Consider the following 21,773-nt stretch of genomic DNA (forward strand, 5'->3'; position numbering starts at 1 on the left):
CTCAAATCCCCACTCTCTCCTTATTTTACAGGTAATTAGTAAATGCTGTGCAAAACAAATTCCCCTTCCCTCTGAAACTCAAGCTTTACACAGCCCAGCTGCTTTTCTGAGTGATCTTCCCCTTAACAATATGCCCAGAGCACCAACACACCCACAGGTTTTGTTCCACAGCTTGTGGCTTTCTATTTTCCCTGGAACTCCATGCCAGGTTCAGTGCTGTAGCACAACAGCTGATCATCAATGACCTTCATCCCTGCTAGCCCTCTACTCCTGCAATTAAAATTGATTTTTCTCCTTCTTTCCATATAACAATCTCATGTGCTGCCTTTGCTTTACCATTAGACAATATAAAGTTGCACCCAGTGCAGAACATGTGAAATCAGACTTTTGTATAGTCCTGCTACCAGTCTCAGCAGCCAGCAAGGAAGCAATATGAAGGCAGCATGCAACTATCTGCCTCTACCCAAAACACCCCAGAACAGGCTGCTTTCAACTTACAGCAGCATACAAAGCAGGAGGGCTTGCCCAGTGGCTCTGTGAAACACAAAGACTAACTTGTATTGACCGGAGTCAGGAGCATTAAATGAGTTTTAATAATTAATCCTACAAGAAGCAAAGATTGAAGAACTATTAAGAACAGAACAAGCTATTAGTAGCCTATTGAAGGTACATTTTTTACACTCAAACACCCTGACTATCAGGAGGGACACAGGTCCTTCTCCTTAGATGATGAAGGAATCACAGGCAAATACTTTCCAAGATCTACATGACTCGTATGGCATGTTCTACAATCAGCTACACCAAGAGACAGCACCAGCAAATACAAGCATTTCACCTATGCAGAGGAGATGGTGTCCACACAGACTCTGGTAGACACAGACGAGAAGGTGCTCCTGTCCTCAGAGTCCAGCCTGTGATCAGCAAGCTTCTTCAGTCACCTCCAAAGATGTCCCACAACACTGGGGTGAAGAACCCCCTCAGCTCTCATGTCTGACCTCCTCTCCAGACCTCTGGAACTGGCCACTGCCCAGACCCTGAACTTTATCCCATTTCCCAGATATTCCATTAACTGTCAGAGGCTCATCCAGCTCTGCTGTAAAGCAGCTCTCCATGCCTGAACAGGCAGTCTCCTACTTCTGAGTTGAGACAAAGCATTAACCTCTCTTCTCTGCAGCACAGGATTTTATGTTCTTGTTACAAGAATGTTTTTGCTTTGTTTTAAGATAATTAGATCTACAAATCAATACAGTCCTCTTGAAGCAGCAATTACAACTGAAGAAAGATGGCTATTGGTAATACGGAAAGCCATTCAAGTAGTGGCTGTTACCTTGAAGGCGGTTTGTCACATTTTCAAGCGTAGCTATTAAATAATGATGCTTTTACTTGCCTTGTTATAAGGCCCCTTCTCCACAGAAAGAAAACACAATTCAATACTCTGCTACACAAAGAGGTATTACGCTCAGGAGCAGAGCCTTGAAAGCAAACAGTGTTTGTGGGAGAAATGTAGCACAGGGAAGGAGGAACAGAGATTAGGCTGAATTAAGAGAGCTGATCAGTCTACCAAAGTCATTCTGCTTCCTCCTGTAGACCAGTAAGAGTGTTACAACAGCTGGTGCATTGATCCATGTTAGGGAAATAAGTTAATTCTTTCATCATAATCTATGTTTGGCAGCGATAGGTTAGCAGTTAGACACAATGACCTTAAGGGTCTTCTCCAACCGTAACAATTCTATGGTTCTATGTTTCTCTCACCTTCATGGCCCTGGTTGTTAATATGAGGAGGAGGGTATAAGAGGATCAAAATACAAATGACACTCATAATTTAGGATTTTTTTAAAAGCCTGAAAAAATCAGCACCTATGTTTTGGAAGTGCTAAGCTTTATGTCTGGAGGGCTTATATTTCAGCTGGAAGCAAAAATTAAACATGGTAGAAGTTGAGAAATCTTTTCAATCTTCTTAAGAGAAAAGAAATTGAAAGCAATATACACTAAATAAATTTTACTACAGTAAAGCAGGAGGGATTAAGGGGGATTCTGCCTGTCCCCAAGTGACCAAGGTGCTTCTAAGCACATGCAATCTAGTTTCACCTAGGGACCATATCCCTTCTGTGTGCTGTTTGCATTTCCAGAGCATCCAACAGAAGGAGTGTTCTACAGTTCCTACATCACATGAATTAATTCATGCTTGATCTAAAACACCTTTAAAAAAAGACATCTCAGTTTGGAGATTCTGGTTGCCGGGGCATTGATGATCTTGTTGCACTGTTTGAACAGTGAATTACCCCACTGCCCTTTCCCCAGAGAAGTTGCAGCACACTTGCAGCAGCCAACATCGGACAAGATGGCAGGATGCATTACTGGGTTTTGCTGGTCATCAACACATTGAATAGAAGCCCTATAGGACAGCATGAAATTCAAGTACAAAATTAAGATTTTTAAATGTTCTGAAAATTTTGCCTTAAACAAACTCTAAGATGTGGTCAATCCCTCCAGAACTTTACAGATTTCTGAAGGACTTACCTCTGCAAAGAAGATAATTAGATGAGAACAGAATATCCTTGGGGATAAGAGATAATTTTGTTCACATACTGGAGTACCTGCAGTTAGAGCTTATTTTAACGATGGTTAGCAAACAGGAACTATTTTTGGAAAAAAGAAAAAAATCAGTTGCAAAACTGTGGTTTTCATTTCCACAAAAAGACAAGGGGAACATTCAAACCTCATTCTCCATTGCTTGTTTTGTTCCTGATTTAATACAAAACCCTTCCTTGGATTTGGAGACTCACTTCCACAGTGTCTTGTTCTGCTTTTACGACTCCATTAAGATCACGACTAGCTCTGCTTCACTCACCGAATGATCTCTTCTCTGCTCCCCTTGGCTAAAATGTCACTCCAGCGGGGCTGACCTTCAAATCTTTCAGCTTTAAAATAACTCGCTCAAAGTGGCAGTTTCATTTCCCATTTCATTTCCCATTGACTGAATAAAAGAAGTATCTGGGAGCAGGTTCTCAGATCCATTACTTTCCTGCACAAACACTGAACTCGGACTCAAAAGACTGAAGCCTGGTGGTCTGTTACAGTCGCGCATACATGGTCTACACACCTTCACCCCACTACACACTTTTTTTATTTCCCACTCCCACCAGGAGATCAGGAGCTCATTTACCTTCAGGCAGGCCCACAGAGCTAAATGACTGAAGAGCCCAGAAGCACTATATACAGGGAGTCTTTTTTAACCTCTTTTCACCCTATCAGCAACCCGTTCTTTTCCAAGCTTTACACTTCAGATGAAAATTAAGACAACTCACCCTACAACACGCAAAGGCAGACGATGATTTTGGATGCACTGACCATGCTGGTGTCCTCCTGCGGGCACCAGACCCTGCCTGTTTGTAAGGCATGAGCCACAGGAGAGTGTAGCTCTGGCACTGGTGCCGCACAGACTCGACTTCATCCCTGGTTCAAACAGCCCTCAGCTTTATGCTCAAGCCTCTCAGCCTGCCTATCTCCCAGACAGATGCCGCTACCCTTATGTAATTATCATAGTTATAAGAGAAACAGCATACAAGAACAAAGACTTCATTACTAGTTCTAATTAGCTTTAAGCTAAAGGGGATTTAACATAATTTTCTCCTCCAGTATGGATGTCAAGGGGGAAAAAAAGCCTTTTGTAACCATTTACCTAGTTTCAAGACAAGAAAATTTTGTAAATAGCCAGGGCTGAAGGAAAAGGAAGGCCTAAGATCTAAAGATATCTAAAGCTATTTTTAAGTCTATTGGTAAACACTTCTTCAAATAGTTTACATTAGTTAAGATTTCTTATTGAACAAAGAGCTTTATGACAGGCTTCAGCATCTACCAGAGCACCGCTCAGACGTTCACAACTATTTTTCCCCTAACAAAAGAGGTGGTAGCAGATGCTTCAAAAATAACTCATGCTTTTTCCTTCCTGATATTTTGGGGTTTCACAGTTTATGGTTGTTTTTGTGCCAGTTTCTTTTACTGTTCTAGGGTGTGAAAATGTGAATGTGCCCAGGCTTGAACTTACAGACACCAAATGAATCAATGAGGAGGGCAGCAAAGACATGATGCAGCTATGTGTAAGCTTATGACTTTGGCAGATCAAAGTACAGAGGCTGCTCCACTGCAGGACCTCCAAGACTGGTCATGCCATGACTTGACTGAAACCACCAGACCACCAGGCAACGTAAGCAGACAAAGTATTTCTACTTTCTAAAAAGTCTCAATACATTTTGCCTTCTCAAGTACTTCACTGACTTTGATGAAAAAAACGATGATACACTACATAAGAAAAAAAAATCCAAGGGACAATTACAGCATTGATCAGATTGTAATTCTTTGGGCAGGTATTACAAGTTATCATAGAATCACAGGATGCCCTGAGTTAGAAGGGACCCACAAGGGTCATTGAGTCCAGCTCCTGTCCCTGGGACAGCCCCAAACTCACACCATGCCTCTGAGGTCGTCATCCAAGTGCTTCTTGAATATCATCAGCCTTGATGCCGTGATGCCTCCCTGGGAGCCTGTGCCAGGGCTCCACCACCCTCTGGGGGAAGAACCTTTTCCTAATATCCAACCTGACCCTCCCCTGGCACATCTCCCTGCCATTCCCTCAGGTCCTATGTTCTCTTTAATAAGCTGAAGAGACTGAGATACTTGAGTTTCTGACTGTTTATTTCTATGATTGATTTTTAGGCCACCGACGTTGTATGTATGTACATAGTGACATGATGTCACCCTTGTTTTCCTGGAAAAAAGGAAAATAGCAGTTTTTCTAGTAGATGTATATATTTAGAAGACACAGTATTAAGCATTATTTTTATATCCCATTTCCTTTTATAAAATTATTTTGATATTCCTTCAGGGAAAATAGAATGGACTCAGACACCCTTCCAATGTGTGAAAAATACAGATTTTCAGTGTTACTTCATATAAATGTTTATGTTTGCTGTCAACATATGGACATGTGTAAAATTCAATGTTTGCTAAATATCAAGTATTTCACCCATGAAAATGGTAAAAAGCTAAATTTCTAGACCACAGCTTTGAAAAGTGACTGACTCATTTAAGAACACATTGATTTTCAGATCCTGATTGGTCCACAGACTCTGTGAACTGGCTCCTTTAAATCAGTCTATGCTCAGCGCCCGCAAAATGAAGCATCTCCCCCCAGAATTAATAACAGGTGGCTCAAAAATATATTGTTCCCAGGACTATAAACTGGCCTGAGATTAAACTTCCATTTGTCACTCATATTTTCCTTATTTTATGTTGTCTGAGACTTGTGAAAAAAACACTGGCTCAAAATATTCCCTGGTCTCCAGCATGGCAGATTACAATAGATGTGCATATAATCAAGGAAGACATGATGAGGTTCGCTGAGTTTCACAACATCGATAATCTCTTTTCGTCATGTAGACTTCACATCATAGTGACACCGAAAAACTCCCCAGCCAGGAGCTGCTCAAAATTTCAGACAGCATTTAAACCCCAATCCCCTCACTGAACACCTCTGCATACAAAGAGCACGCTGATTAGCACCATTGCAGATGCTCGAAGAGATGCTCACTTCATTTTTGTCAGCACCTTAAGCAAACAAAGCCACACACAAGGTATAGCCTGCTTTTCGGATTGGTCCCAGATTTTAACAGCCCAATTTGAAATCACTTCATTTTTGGAAGCACTGTGCACACTTTCTACCTAGTAAAGTCAAAAGAATCTTTCAAAGTCAGAATGACAGCATTTCTCTGAGCTTCCCTTGGCCCTTTCTTTCTCCTACACTTCGTAACAGGACTTTGCTTTTCTTGGAGGGCACACAGAAGTCTTTGCAAAGTCTCTGGCAAAATCACCTTTATCCATACAAAGCTTATTTTGTGCAACTCGCTCTCTGTTCATCTTTTTTCCCTCTTTCTCCCACTGCTCTTCTTGATAAAGAGTCAAATTAAAGTTCACTCAAGCAAAGATCCGGCAGAGGCGGCTGCTAGCCTCAGGCCAGTTTCCACTCCTGAGATTTACAAGGCAGCCACTTGGAGCTGATTATACACTTTCAACAACACATTTCTGACTTGACATTGGGTCGCATAAGAGTTCTAAATTTAAACCCCGCTGCATTATAGTGCAAGCAACATTCTGCCTTGCACGGACCCACTGTCCCTTCCCTGCCTACAGCCATCTCTGGCCTTCCCACACCTTCCCAGGCATCTCCACAGCCGCAGCACTCTGTCCCTTCATCCCCAGAGCCACACAGGTGTCTCTTAGACCCATGCCATGTGTGTAATATACTATAATTAAAACTCTGCTGCCTAAAAGAAATGCATGCTGTGAGTATAAATACAACATATTAATTCATACTATTACCTTATGTTTCCTCCCAGCAGGACATACTATTTTTAAACCCTCTAAAGCTCTGATTATAGCTCACCTAACAATAGTACCTAAATACTCAACACTCAGCATTTCCATAGCAGACACATACAGGCTCCTCTTCACTTGCCCAAGTCCATTAGAAAGCCAACCTCTGCTGAGATGCTGAACAGTTACTACACTTCAAGCACTCTAGTCTTTCCATAAGACATTTTTTCCAATTTATACAGACAGCTTAAGCATTAATCCACCCGTTTCTACCACCCAGGGCAGAACCCAGCCTTTAACACCGACCCTCCTCCTCAGTCACACAGACGGCTGCGATATGCCCGTTTTGCAGCCCTGGCACCCAGGCAACCCTGCACGGCAGCCCAGCCCGAACCGTGGGGGAGCACCGGGATAGAGCAGCCCCACGATTTGCTCTCCTGGGTTTGAACCCTGGGGCAGAGCAGCCCCACGAGCCGCTGCTGATTCTTGGCCAATATAGCAGGAAGGCAGGACTATCTGCTACATACCCTACTGTATCTCTAGCTCCTCTGGCTACTGCTTCAGGCTGCAGCAACACCTGCAACAGTATTAATCAATACTCATTATCTCCTATTAAAATGGTGCATAATCATCTGGCCAAGTTCATTCCTGGTATGAACAGACACAGCTTCAGTAAATTCAATACCGGTTACATCAGTTGATTGAAATTGGCATAGTGTGTCTGATCCTGCTTTACCTCACATCAGACTTCTCATGCTTTCTAAAAAGCTCTCACAAAATAAGGGTTGCATGCTTACTTTTATTTCTGGGGTGTTTTGGGGGGTTGGGTGTTAGGTTTTTTTAAACTATGCATATAGAGGAGAAAGGTCTGAAAAAAAATGTGGGCTCTAAACCCAAAGCAATTATGGAGGATTGCTCACTATTTTGTTTCCATCACGGCAGCTGGCTGATGATTCAGTAACCTCACTTCTATTTTACAAACAAGCTCTTGACTGAAGTTAAGCTTCAGATTCAATGGTAGCTTTGAAAGATGTTTGTCTTCTCAATTTTAACTGTCTGAAATTCATTAGAAAAATAAGGTCTTTACTATTGTGTCAATTAAATTGTTTTAAAGCTGAAAAATAAACTGTTCCTATTGCACTCATGTACCTGTGGAATCAAAGCGTGAATGCATTCAGGCCACAGAAGAGATACCAAAAAACAAACTGCACCCACACTTATGCCCCAATCACCTAACAGTTAAGTGCTTTTTGGAACTGAGATCTCACGTCAAACCTGAGTTAAACTGAACTCAAACGGGAGCACGGCTGTGATCACCCAGAGGATTTGGATTTGTTCATAATCAACTTAAATTACTGGCTGTTCATCCTGCAAATATTAACTATATATAATCTCCAGTTCACTTGCATATTGAGCTCTAACAAATATAACTCATTTTATATTACCTAGGTTACTCAAGCCAATTGAGATTTATGGTCTTTTTTACTTAACAGAATATTTGTCTCATCAGAAGCAATTACATTTTTATCATTACTTTTGGTGACTACACTAAACATGGTGGCATTTTAATTTTTAAAAGTCCTCAGTATTGCAAGGCTGCCAGCCTGTTGTTTTCTCATTAAATTTTTAAATACCCTAGTCCACAGCTTTACTGCTTTGCTTTACTGCAGTAAAAGATTTTTGCAAATTTAAGCCCACAGCATCCACTTCTACCTTCCTCCCCACCACTACAAACCTGCTACCTTAAAATTCCTATTTAGCCATGTTTGTGTTGAACAGGCACCACCTACAAGCAAGGTCTCCAGCGGGCGCTGGTTTGTTGGGTTCCTGCAGGACAATGCAAGACTACACAATAAATTACAGAGCAACACATTTTCAAATCACTGGGGTGGTCACCTTGGCTGTTTCATTGCCAAGAGCCTGTTTTCAGGTTGTGCAGCAGATGTGGGCATGGGCTTGCACAGACTCCCCGCCCTGGCCCAGGTGCAGGGCGTTCAGGCTCACCGCACCCGGAGGCAGCGGCAGGCTGCACAAGCCCACTACCCGCACTGACAGCACGTGCCCGCCGTGCTGGGCAGCAAGTCTGGGGCTGGGAGGGGTGGTTTATTGGGCTGGGGCCCCGGACCCCACTCTTAGCACAGATCCCACTCCTGCTCTGGGTATGATCTGCCTGCAAACACTGTTCTCCCATGTGCACGAGCCCACTGGGCTCAGACACAGAAAGGAACAGGGCTCAGCAGCTCTGACCCTTTCTATATCAAGCTTCCAGCTGGAACGCAGAGGGGCTGCCCAGGGGCGCAAAAGCTCTCCAGCAGCCAAAGATGACTCTGTGCTGTGTTTGACCCCTCTGCTGTGAGAGCTGACCAGTGCAGTTTAAAATCCAACATCAAAAGAGAACAGCTCTTGCTTGATGGCACACAGAGGTTACTTGTGGCAACACATGGATGTACAAAAACCAGATCCTGCTCCAGCCTCCTCAGGATTTCTGACCTTGCCACCACAGCCTGATGAGCCAGACAGTTCATCCCTGCCAGAAACCGCTCTTCCTTTTCAAGCCATTGTACCTGAGCCCAGGGCTGCACAGAAAGCCAACGCTTCAGTTCAGCTTGCTGCTGCTGCCCATGGGCTCACCCTGTGGGACTGAAGGACCTGGGGATGAGCAGGGCTCAGGTCAGAACAGCAGATCGTGGTGGAAGAAGGTGCCTGGGGAAGTGGGTTAAGAGCGAGCAGCACAGTTGATGGAGCAGGGCATTGCCTGGGCACACCACCCCAACCCCGCTGAACGTGCCATCAGACACGCACCCAACCCCTCTGGAAGAGGGAGGGAAATAATGATTTAGACGTGTCTCTGTCACTCAACCCTGAGCCAATGCTGCGGGAACACCTGCATGAACATAGGCTGTGCTGCAGGCTCACTGGGATAAACCTCACTGTCTTCACCAAACCACAGCAGGCAAAAAGTGGGACCCCAAATTTCCAGTGAGTCATGCCCTGCACAGCCTGAGCCAGCACACACTTGATAATCTAATGATTAGCAAGCTGGGCTAGGTTTAAACAACCCAAAAGCCAGCACTGTACCTTTGCAGTGTTAAGATAGCGTATTCTACAAGTGAACTATTGGGTTAACTCTGTCGAAATCCTGACTCACACAGCACCTGTGGCACACAGGTCAATGCCCATTTTTTCAGCACTATCACCGCTTCCCAGAGCAAGAGGAATCTCACTGTAAAACCACTCATTTTTTTTCACCAGGCGTGAGAAGTCAGTTCTTCACTCCAATATTCTGCGCTCTGTACTTAAATGGAGAAGTGGATGATTAATGCCTGTGCAAGAAATAGCAGGGTGAAAAATTGAAGAACATTTTGGAAACATGGGTTTGTTTTTAAGCTGTGATTACAGGAAATATATTAAAGATGAGTTTTCTGAAGGGATTGCAGCCCAGTCCTGAACTAGGCAATTTCCATTTTGGTAAACAGACAAAAATCTCCTCTGGAGTTAATACCCCAAAGTTTGACCCCTTAAACACTAAAATAAACGGATAGCACAGCCGAATGGGCTGAATGCAGACACACTGTGCTGAACATAACTCCAATCAAACCAGAGCAAAGTGCTTTATACCAGCTCTCAGTAGGGCACTCCCACCTCCAAATCCTTGTGCATAAGCTGAGGCACAGGCTCTGCCCCACCGCCCCGATGTCACCTACAATACCCGCTTTGCAGAGGCGTTTCTCCCATGCTGCCTGCCAATCTCCAGCTACATAAAATCTCTACTAAGACACCAATGGGAGGGACAGGAGCAGAAGCAATCTCCCATGCTACTGAAAATGAGAATGTACCCTAAAGCCATGGAGGAACTAACTCCTGTGTGCCAAGACCAGCAAACATAGCCAAGCATAAAGTAACCTTGTTCACACGTGCCATCAAAGAAAAGCGAGAGTTGTAACTTTACACACATTACCATCAATCCAGGCAGAAAGCTGTTTGTTTCTCACCTGGGATTCCAGTCTGCACCTCATCTACCCAGGAACAAGCTGAACCCTCAGTAGCAAAATCTCACAAATTCTAGCTTGCTGCATTAGTGCTTCATTTAAATGAAAAACTTAACTTTTAATATTTTTTTTTAAACTGAATTTAACCTGAATCTCAGCAAGGCAATCACCATAGCTCCTCTTCACTTTTACTTGCAATAATTGCAAGGAAGAGCTAAACAGGAAGATATGTGATGGACTGTAAGAGACCAGCAGCATCTCCAGTCAAGTCCAGTTACTGCAGATGGAAGAGGCCAGGGCCTGGTCCTCCCTGGGAGCTGGGTCTCCAAACAGCCACCTTGCTGTCCCTTGCGCTTGCCTCAGCCCCCACACCTGGCTCAGCTTGGTCTCTTGGAGAAAAAGCTGTGGGTTCAGCAGGTTTCCCAGCTGAAGGGCCTGAAGCAGTGATGGGCTGGGTGAGTAGCCTCTCAGTCAAATATAGTATGTCTCTCTTGGCTGTTGCTTGCACAGTCCCAGAGCATGAAATTCCCTCATCCCCTTAAAAAGCATTTAGTTGCCACAACTGCATATTTTCTACTACCAGGGAGCACCTTGGGGCTGCCCCACACAGCTTTATAGGGGGACACCTGTAAGGCACTGACACCCACAGGCCAAGAGCAGGTTAATCCAAGTTGCCCACACTGCTGGCATGGGGGACAGGACAGCCCAGACCTGTAGGAGAGACTCAAGGACCAGCTCCCAACATCGAGCCTCCAAAGCCAACAACCAGAGGTCTGATGCAATTAGCAGTTTGGGTCCGGGGCGGCCCCAAGGGCCGGGTTCAATGGCTGGAGGAATCTGAGCCAGTTGGTATTTCGGGCCCCAGGCTGGCTGATTACCCTCGCATGTCAAGGGGGAGCTGAATGGGTGTGCTCAGGCAATAAAAATTTACATTTTCTCCACTTGTGGAGGATGCTTCAGAATTGGTCTAACGAACAAGCCGTTGTGCAGAGGATATCAAAACCGAGAGCAACCTTCTGAATATGCAGCCTTTGACAGAGAGCCATAAGAAAAATATTCAGTAGCAATAAACTGCATGTTAAATAAATACCAGTAAAGCTTATAACAGAATTACAGACAAGCAATTCAACTTCTCTCAAGAGTCTTGCATACTTCAAGGAAAATATCTCCCAATTATCATAAAAAGCTATCTCCAATTTTCACAGTTCATCTATAATATGCTGATTGAGCATGTAAAATGTATGGCTCAGGTATTTTTGTATAATCAGCTGTAACCATATCCTCAAGTGTAATGACGAGCAATTGGAATAGCAAGACTAATACTTTAGCTATTTAAATTCAGATTGCCTGGTGTTTATACTAGTATTCCCAACAGAGAAAGGAAACAAAATATTTGAAACAAACAAGTATCTTCTCTGTAATATTAATCTTCTCTCATAACAGAGCCCTAGTGGAAAAACAGATTAATCAACAACAGAACAGTAACAGTCAGCGATGCAATTCTCTACATCAGGCTTTCAAGAATACGCAAAAGGCCAATGTGTGCAGGGAACAAATATTTCACATCTCTGGAAAAAAATAGCCCTAACCTCACTAAAGGTTCGCTACAGACACAAGGAAATAAGAAGGATTTGGTCAACAAACAAATGCGATGGCTCAGGAGGAAGCTGTGGGCAAGAGAGAAGTGCCTGCTGGAAGGGCCCAAAGCAGCACCCTTAGTCGGCCAGCCATGCTGCAGGGAACCAGCCATGCTGCAGGGCCACCTCGTTGCTTGCACAGATCTGACAGGTCCAGAGAAGGCTGCGGGATGCATGTTGCCTTACATGTGTTAGTCTGTCTTTATAGCAGCGCTGCCCCGGGAGCAAAGAAGGAACGAGACTTTCTAGGCATGGTACTTTCAGGTCTGCACCAAAAAATAGCTAGGGATAGCCAGAGAACCGGCACATGCAGGATCAGCTGTGTTTCAACGCATGATTGTAAAAACCCAAACGGCCTCAAGATGCCAAAGCCAGCTCCTGTATAAGCAGGCACTTTATTCATGGAGATGAAACGCCTGCTTAATAGAGTAGAAAATCTGGCAGAAGATTGCTGCATTCCCTAATAACCACGTCTGTGAAAAGATTGGGTTGAAATCAGCCTCTTAGCAAGCTATCAACCACTCTCATGACAAGGAGGTTGTACAAGTGCAAATGACCATTAGAAAACATTAACATTCAAGAAGAGAGTATCAGCAAATAACAAGCAACTGTTCAAACATCAACACTCCTCAGGAGTCACAAGGAACAGTTTTGGGAGCAACCCCGTATTCACACACCACAGCTCTGCAGAAAACCAAGGATACTCCTCGGTTTCGGCTCTTTGCTACTTGTCATCTGTAAAAAAATAAAGAGCCAACAGACATGAGAGACTGTAGACAAGTATCATGTAAAAGCGAAAATATGTCAATATAAGTTAAAACATTGATGTGAGGAGGTTTTACAGTTCAGCAGGCCCCCAGATGTTACTGTGTGCACACAGCTGTCTTCAATAACGTCAAAAAGCAAATAGTGTTGAAAAAGCACACAAACAGAGCCGTTAAGGGGGCCTATTCCCAAACACAGTGACGTTTCGTGGCAGAATGAACCCAATAACAGCAAAGTGAATAAGAAAGGCTAAAGAAAAGAAAAACCAAAGATGCGACATGAGGAGACATGGAGTGTATTTCTGTAACTGGAGGGCAGATACCATGTGTGGGTCTGGCTCCCAGTTTCAATGGGGCCGGGCTGAGCCACTCAAGAGCAGAGCTGGGCAGTTGACAGGGTCAAGACTCAAATTCTCCTCTAAAAGTTCAACTGCTTCAGGAGAAGAAAAACCTGGTTTAAAGGGAGAGGATATCATATGCCTGTTTGATTATTCATTTCACTGCTTGGATGCTTTAATTTCTTGCTAGGAAGTCATTTCTTGTTTGATTTTCTGCATGTTTCCAGGTGCTTAAACACTGGATAAAACATCTTTCTGGTTTCCCCCTCCCTTGTTTCTGTCCCTTTGGGCACTACCTCTCCGCTCAGACTCGCACTGTACCAACCTGTACATGAACTCTGGACAAGGCAACAATTTTGCTTCTGGAGTAATCACAAACACTTTCCCTACCAAGTAATCACATTGTATCCTGTTCAAAAGTCCAATGTCTCAGCAGCGTAATACTACTTTTAAATGGCAAAAAAAAAAGCAGTATTCAAACACTGCCAAAAATCAATATTTTGTGCCAACATATTCAGAAAGAAACTAATAATTTTTCAAAGAGAAATTTTAGAGGAAAAAGAAGTTGGAGGTTATTTGCACTTGTGCAATGGTTTTGTTCCATCCTGTGCCTCTCTAAATACGCAAGTTAAGGAAAAGAGAAGAAAACCTACATCATTTTTTCATTAAAAGGTTTGCCCCTAAAGCTGAAGCATCTTCCTACTTCTTTGTGTTTTGTCAGCTGGTGTGGGAGGCATATTATCCAAGAGTTAGGCACACATTTTGAAAAGGGAAAGAAAACAGGCAGGGTAGACAGTCCTGATGGAGAAAGAAGATACTTAAAGTTTCAAATGTAAGAGAGACACCAGATAGAAGAATCCCTTTCCTTTAGTTCTCCTGAGTGTTTCTCTCCCTGCTTCTCCTCAGCAGCCCCATTTCATGTTTGTTTATTTTTGAGTTTTTGAGAGAACAATTGCCTCAGAAATCAGTGGGAGTAATTCTAATCCTAACGTTAAACCTGTGCTTAAATACTTCCCTGGAGTCAGCCCTTTGCCACTGAGGTGATGAGAGGGCTCCTCACACTCTGCACGGAAGAATTGCTGGGACACAAAGAAAAGGAGAGGAGGAACCAATGTATTTTGCCACTAAGATTTCTGACACAGTGTTGCTTGTCCTTCACATTCACACCACCCTCCGCAGCCAAGCACAGAGCCGCCGGCCCCTTCTGCGCCGCACACAGATACTCCCGTCGCAGACTTGCAGAATCTGGGACGTGCACACGGCAGAACCACCTGAACACTGACATGCACACCACGTTTAAATCACCTTTGGATATGCAGCTCCTGTGCAACCTGAAGTCTAACAATATTAAATACCTGTAATAAATTGTCAGCCTGATCTTACATACCACTATATTAATGAACAAAACATGCAGCACACTGTAACAAACTGCAGAAAGACAAAGTATGAACTATGGAAAATATTTCTCTTTGTTCCCTACACAAGAGCATTAATTCAATAGTTCTTTAAAAATGGAACATAGCTGGCATAATCAAATAAATTATTAGAAGGCATATAAATCATTACCACCTAATATGACTACAACAAGATTCAATGCAATTTACAGATAAGCATGAGGAATGACTACTGTGTTTTACTGAATTAAAACTGGCAAAAGTTCTAAGAAGACAAACGATGTAAGATGACCCTACATTCATTTGCAAACTAAAAAGGCAGAAGCAAAGCAGCAGACAGATAAGTCTTACTTTTTCAACTATTTTGCAGCTTGCCCTGAAAACAAGGATTAATCATAATGTGGAAATTCTTTCATTTAATTAGAGATTGAGTGGGTGGGAATCTGGAGACAGACTAAAGCTGGATAGAAATTCTTAACACTTTTGCAAATGAGGTGTCCGGAACTGAGACAGGGATGTAGCCTTTCAGAAAGTCCAAATCCAGACTGCGATCTGGATTGCTCATGCTGGCCCTCATAATGTACTATTTACTCCCAGAAGGACATTTCCTTACAGAACATGCCTACTCTGCTCCCACAGGTGGTCTATATACCAAGGAGTTGGTTGCATGAGCTCTGCTTCACTTCCTGCAGGGGCTGGAAGAAAATATAACCAAAATCTGGTGCCAAAGCAGGGAACTGGAACAAGCAAGCAGCTCACCCCTTCACCAAGGCAGGCAGCTAAGCACAGCCTGGCAGAATGGCTTCTATCCTTTTCTTTGCCCCTGGGTTTCTCCATGACACTATTTAAGGTCCTTAAACCAAGACTTTCACAGACACCCACTCACCTTCTGGGTGTTCCATTTGCAACCACAGGGCCCAGTCTGCCATCTCCAATGATCCCATCAGCACCAGCTGCAGGAACGTAACAACAGATTCTGTGGGACTCCACCTCCCTGGCCTCGGCTTTCCCCATTAGGATGGGAAGGGGAGAATTGCAGCAGAGGTTTCTCAGGCTGCACAAAAGCTAAGAAGTTAATCGCCATTTACGCAGCATTACCCCAGTTACTGGGAATAATGCCGTGGAAAATCTTTGAGAAAATTGCTAATTCTGCCTAAGAGCACACACTGAACAGTCCCACACCAAGCAATAAGAATCCATAACACCCGTAAGATGCTTGTTACATCCAGATTAGTGCACTTTGCATCTATGGGATCTCTGTTTCTCTACTCCTCCCCACCTCTGACATGCACTTTGTTATAGTTCAGCTCTTGGAAGACCTTTTGCAGTGCTAAGAAGGGATTCAAAAATCAATGCAAATCCCAATGCTCTTCTGGAAGTCACTGGCCATTATTTCCTGCTCATCTCACCAAAACATTAGCCCTTTGCACTGAAAATCTGGATAGCCTTGAGCACTTTCCTGTTTTTGCTTCAGCTCTGGACTCAAAAAGAGTAGGACAAGAGCAGAGGATGTGTGAGATGAGAGTCTTCAGGTTTTTCAGTCCAAATCTCTTCTTTGGGGTTTACTATTGCTCTTTAGTTCATTTTGACACTGTCAAAAAGCAATCTCAGTTTCTAATCCAGGTTCAATATGGACTACTCACGTGCTTAAAAGCGAAGCACACATTGACCTGCTAGGGCAGGTGACAGCATTTCTCATCAGCTGATCTGAGGAATGAATCCCCAGGAACTGTGACCTTACCATAAACCCTAATCCCTTCCACTTCAAAGTCCCCTCGGATCCGGCCTTCTCTAGTAACAGATACACCTACACTGATGCTGCCACACCTAAACAGAGCAGCAAAGCTGACCAAAGCACTCTGCTCCAACCCGCCTCCTCCAGAAGAAATCGAGGGAAAACAGACTAATTTAAAAGAGGTAGTGGCCACATTGCTTGCTACAGAAATAAAAGGCACTCCTACATCACGGCAATGAGCCATCTAGAAAACCTAGACAGAACAGAGGAGATCAATACTTGCCTTAGGGACGATGAATAGCACACACACTGCATATTTATTTTAAGGACATACATACATACACATATAACCACATGCAACATCTTGTACAAAGAGTAAGATGACATGTACTTTTCTCTTAAATGCGAAAAAGATGTATTAATCCATCAGCACGGCTTGTTGCCTATGCAGTGTGGAGTAAACTGTCATGATACATCTCTCTTACTGGAGCCCTGCCATTCTCTTCTCAGAGTCCTTCAGCCCTGTTCATATTCGAAGGCCTTAGAAGTTTTATACAATTTTGCATGATCTAATCACGAGTTTGCAAACACTCCCAGAAATTTGGCAGTTACCATCACCAGCTTTAACTTAAGGGCTGTCTTTTTGCTCCATTGTTTTAGTTTTACAGGTTATTTCCAGTGCTCTGGTTTTATGCCTTACCTGCCATGTCCAATTAAAATATGGGGGAAGACTACCAAGAGACAAGCGTGCAATTTCAAACAAAGTTTAAAGCCAAGAGCTGACGGGGCTGGAGGTAGGGGGCTGGAAGAGGCAAAGAGAGGAGATAATTGTTTCTTTTCCCCTGGTTGCAGCTCCTCAGTTTCAAAAGCCCCTGGGTTTCAAAGCAGGGATGCAATCTTTTAAGTGCCTGTGCTGCTGCACTGCCTTCCTCTGTCTGTGACATGTGCAGTCACAGTATTGTAATGGAGCACAAAGCCCGGTTTTTAACGCAGACACTTGTGCTGGGGTCTGGATTTCTGCAGCTGACATGACTCTAGAGAACAGCTTTTATTCCAAATAAAAGCCAGAAAATGTTTCTTCTCTGCAAAGTATTTTAAGCAAGTAGGATCCACTGTAGCACAGCACATGCAAATAACTAAGACATAGCTATGAACTAGAAATCATAACAAGTTGATTACAGATTAAAGTGATGTACAGACACCTGCTGTAGGCTCACTATCCTGCTATTGCTTCACAGATTGCAACAAACTTTTATTGGTAGTGGAATTAACTTGACAGCTCTTTGGGGAGGAAGGGGTTTACGTACATCTATAACCTCAGCTCCTAAATAACCAAGCTCCAGAGTGTGCCACTTGCTGCTACTCCACATCACTGAAGCCCTGGACTAAGCATTTCAGAAAGCAGAATCCAAATCACTGTCAATCCTCTGCCATCCCACAGGAACAAAACTGACAGAGAGGACAGCAGCAATCTGAGAGGCCTTTCGTGAAAGCTTAAGGCACTGCTACAAACATCTGGGGGCACAGCACATCCCAGGTGCTGGGTGAAGGACCGTAGCTGAGGAGCAAAGCCCTTCCCAGATCATGATCCTCATGTACAGGCAGAGTTCATATTCACACTCACACTGAACAAGCCCCAAAATCAGCAGGTAAGTTGGACCCATTTCCATCTGCCTTTGCTGAAGCCAGGGGAGGATCAACCAACTACATATTATTCATCTATATTTTTATAGCGCTTGCTATGTGCTTCTTAAACAGTGAGTAAAGCTGAAAAGTCTTTCAGTTTATATGTACCTTCCTCCTTACCACTGGCTCACTCAATCGCTGATTTTGCTCAGGCTCCATCTGTGTGGAGCCGACATGCCCACCATGCCTTATGCCCACCTTGCTGCTCGCTCACATGCTCCTACGGGAAATTCCCCGGGGGAAGCTAGTGCAGCCAGCACTGCTGCATCAGCCAAATCAGCTGTAGAAGGATGGACTCCCATCTCAGTGGATAGAAAAAAGGATTTTAAAAAAAAGTCTGGCCAACTCATGCTAGTTAGCCATGGAGAACTTCCAGATAAACATTTTGACATGACGAGCTACAGCAGCGTGGCAACATTAGCAAAGGCAGCAACTCCTTGCAGACTGTGTGCTTTACTAGCTTCTGGTTCCATTTGAATGGCCTGCCTTCAAGTCCTACATAAACAGCAACCAGTAGGCTGTCTTAGTTCCTATGCAGCAAAGCAACACTTCCGAGCAGAAAGAGTTCAGATAACTTAGTTGACAAATCAGGTGTTCAGTGATACTGTGCCTCATCCTCCCTCCCATACTGCCGCCAGAGATAGATGCTCCCAACTGGGTGGGGGGCAACAGATGACGGCGAAGAACCACAAGCTCAAGAAGGCTCAGATCCACTAGGTTAACAGACCCAGTAAAAGTCAGACAGTTCGAAAACATTCAGCCCAAATACATCCTTCCCAAAGTTTGCAGTGCTCCTTTGGGGACTAAAAACAGTAATTCAGACCTGACTCTATGCTACAAACATTCCCAGCACAATTCGCCCGGTTTTACTTTGGGAAATTCAACATAACATCTCAACAACTAATTCCCAAACAGAATGTTTTTAAAACGTGGGTGATCTCAAGCGTGTGGAATCTTCCGAGAACTTCACAACATCCATATGTCAGATTTTTATATATAGGTGCTCCATACGGCATATGGATTGCATCACTCTTCACAGCTGCTGATAATAGTGTAAGAAAAAAAAGCAAAGAAAGCTTGGCTTTCCTACAGCTGAAGGACCAGGGCCATTTTTAAAATGTTCATCAAGATCCTACAGACAAGTTACCCTCTAAGGAGCCCAGCTCACACTATGACTGAGGCGCTTCAGCCAGTTGGGAACATTCTCACATTTTCTCCAAAATCCCCAAGACAAAACCCGTGACTACAGCGAGGGGCAGTGATTCTCACTACCTCGTTGAGCAGGGTGGGGAAGCAATTGAGAAGTTACCACTAGTCACAGTCTCTCATCTTCATCCTCTTCCACCCCAGCTGCACTTCAGTGAGCCAAGGGCAGGCATACCCCTGTCCCCTAGCTCTGCCTTTCCGGAAAGGCCTTGAGAAAAGAGCGAGCAAGTCCTTACCCATCCTTGCACCTTCTCGCCCTGGCAAACAGGGTCTTCTCTAAGAACTACATCAAAGAGCCTGGCCCCTCCCGCATGGCCAGGCACATTTTTCTAGCACTGACTTCTTCCACATTTCTCCTGACAGATCACTAACCTGGCACCAGCATCCCTGGCTCGTTCCCTTGCTGTTTTAAGCTCAGAACTATTTAATCAACAGGAATTGAACATACGTAGGGTTCTATGCCTGGAGAGAATTTTATTTTTATTACACACCAAAAAGGCATATTTCTGGTTTGTCAGGCAGGTTTCATTTACACAGGCTTGCAGCACTTGCACACAGCTCATTTTATTCTCAGCTTGCCTCCAGAGTGGCTGTAGGAGTACATCCATATGGTCAGGGCTTTACAGCTAAACTGGAAGTACCAAAACAGAGATGCAACTTTCATGCAGTTATATGCACTGCTTCACTTTCTACATTGGGAAGCACACACCATCTCACTCCCACTGCATCCGCGGAGAAACACGTGGTAGCAAAGAGGTCCGTGGCCAAGCAGCTCCTCTGCCTGTGAGAGCTGGGTGCTGCTGCTGCTCTGCCACTCGCACCGCACCGGCCTCGTGGGGCTCCTCAGGTGACACGAGCTTAACAGAGCTCCCTCAGCCACCAACCCAGAACTGCCAGAGAAACACTATCACCTTCTTTCAGCAACCTAAGGTACACAGGGCAAAATCAAAGAGATGGAGCCCCTACGACTCTCTGTCTCTTGAACCTCAGTGAGCGGGAATTGAAACTCTGCTGACCATCCCTCTCCAGCGATGGGTCCTGGGGAATAAGGAAGAGACCCCGGTTCGGTCATCAGGGTCGCCTGTGCAGATGCCCACATCACACAGCTGTAAGACTTTCCCAGACCAGGAGCAACAGGACTCTCCTGTGAGCAGATAATGGGACCAGGCATAAATGACACTAAGTTTCCTGTGCTGAAATGGCAAGAACGCATTGGTCTGGCTCCAACCTCTGTGCTGGATCCCACCTGCAGAGCTCAATTTCTCTAAGTGCAATAAAAGTCTTCCTATTTTTTAATAAGCTTGCATTTTTAATCACTTCATACATATATACGTGTGTGTGTGTGTGTATATATATCTCAAACCATAAAACCAATCTAATTTCTCAGCGAAGATTAAAAAATGGAAATACCTAAGACTGTATACCCACATCACAGGCCAGTTCAACTCCTAAGAACTTGAAGTTCAAAAATTCAAAGGAAGGAGTTTGATAAGCAAATTTAATGACTTTGCACAGACGTATCCACCTCCTTTTATACCACTTGTGATCAGGTGACGCTCACTCCTTGCTAGACTTTTTATGTACTTGCTCATTTGCATGCACTCCAGAATTACCCATTAAAGGCTGCCTTTTCTCGACAAATTTTTGCCTCTGATAAATGGCCAACTCCACTGGCCTGACTTCATGACAGTCCCTGGTCCTGACAACTCAACTTAATTAATCTATTTAATTTATTGATCAAGCCCATGGCAAAGGAGTATTCCCCATTAAATAGGATTTTTATCATCCTGAGTTATATGACTAAAGGCCTACCTAACATCTGAAATTTAGTTAGCAGCTGACACGCTGTCCATTCAAAAAGCCACCGATGAAAAAGAAGAGTTGGAGATTAAAAGTGATTTGATGATTTTAAATAATGACCAGCAGGTTAAGCTGTAAGTTGAACTATAGCCCAGTTGCCTATTTCACAAAAAAAATGCATTGCAAAGTAATAATAAATCCTTGAAAACCTATTCTGAAGACTGTCTCTACCATTGGACTACACTCCATTATATTTGTGTCACTTGTAGCAAACCAGAAAGTTCTATTTGTGCAAAATGTGACAATTATTTCACTGGGAAAGTGCAGGTTATTTACAATACTTCTTGGAGGACGTATTAATATGGATGTAAAACCTTGCGGTTAAAACATACAAGGAAGCAAACAACAGGCTTAAGCAGATAAAAGACCCATGTAGTCTTTAAATCTAAAATGAACAGATGACATCGAGGTGAAGGACATGCAGGTAAGTCAATTCCCCTGATGCCTAAGCCCCAAAGTGCTTCCCTTCTCTTTTACAAGCAAATAACCAGAAGCTGTTATAAACTTGCAGGAAATTATAAGCCTAACCAGCCAGACCAGAAAGCTGACATATCACACACCCTACACGTTAGCCGTACTATCTGTGATGCGACAGCTCTCCATACATCCACATCTGTTTGCAGAAATATGCAAATGAGGCTTAACTCTTGCAGTAGTCTAGCCACTGGAGGATAATTAGAATAAATGATGTTTCTATGCTAATTACTATTTGTGGTTTTGCTATAAAACTAATTTGGCCAGGGAAGTCTGACTGGACAGGTAGGGAGAGCTAGGTTAGACAAAGGATAAATG

At 43.8% G+C, this 21,773-nt stretch overlaps 1 protein-coding gene across 9 annotated transcripts in view; it reads right to left on the reverse strand.

Annotated features, from left to right (window-relative positions):
- Positions 1-21,773, reverse strand: part of IL1RAPL2 (interleukin 1 receptor accessory protein like 2) — a 395,107-nt gene that overhangs the window by 282,809 nt on the left and 90,525 nt on the right. Inside the window, exon 1 of one of the 9 annotated variants that reach the window (XM_064463226.1) lies at positions 836-989. The exons of the other annotated variants lie outside the window; for them this stretch is intronic. The gene's annotated coding sequence lies outside the window, so the exon portion shown is untranslated. Of the gene's footprint in view, positions 1-835; positions 990-21,773 lie in introns of those variants that run through there. 9 annotated transcript variants of the gene reach the window in all.

The sequence above is a fragment of the Phalacrocorax carbo genome, chromosome 11 (genome assembly GCF_963921805.1).
Source record: "Phalacrocorax carbo chromosome 11, bPhaCar2.1, whole genome shotgun sequence".
In the NCBI taxonomy this organism is placed as follows: domain Eukaryota; kingdom Metazoa; phylum Chordata; class Aves; order Suliformes; family Phalacrocoracidae; genus Phalacrocorax; species Phalacrocorax carbo.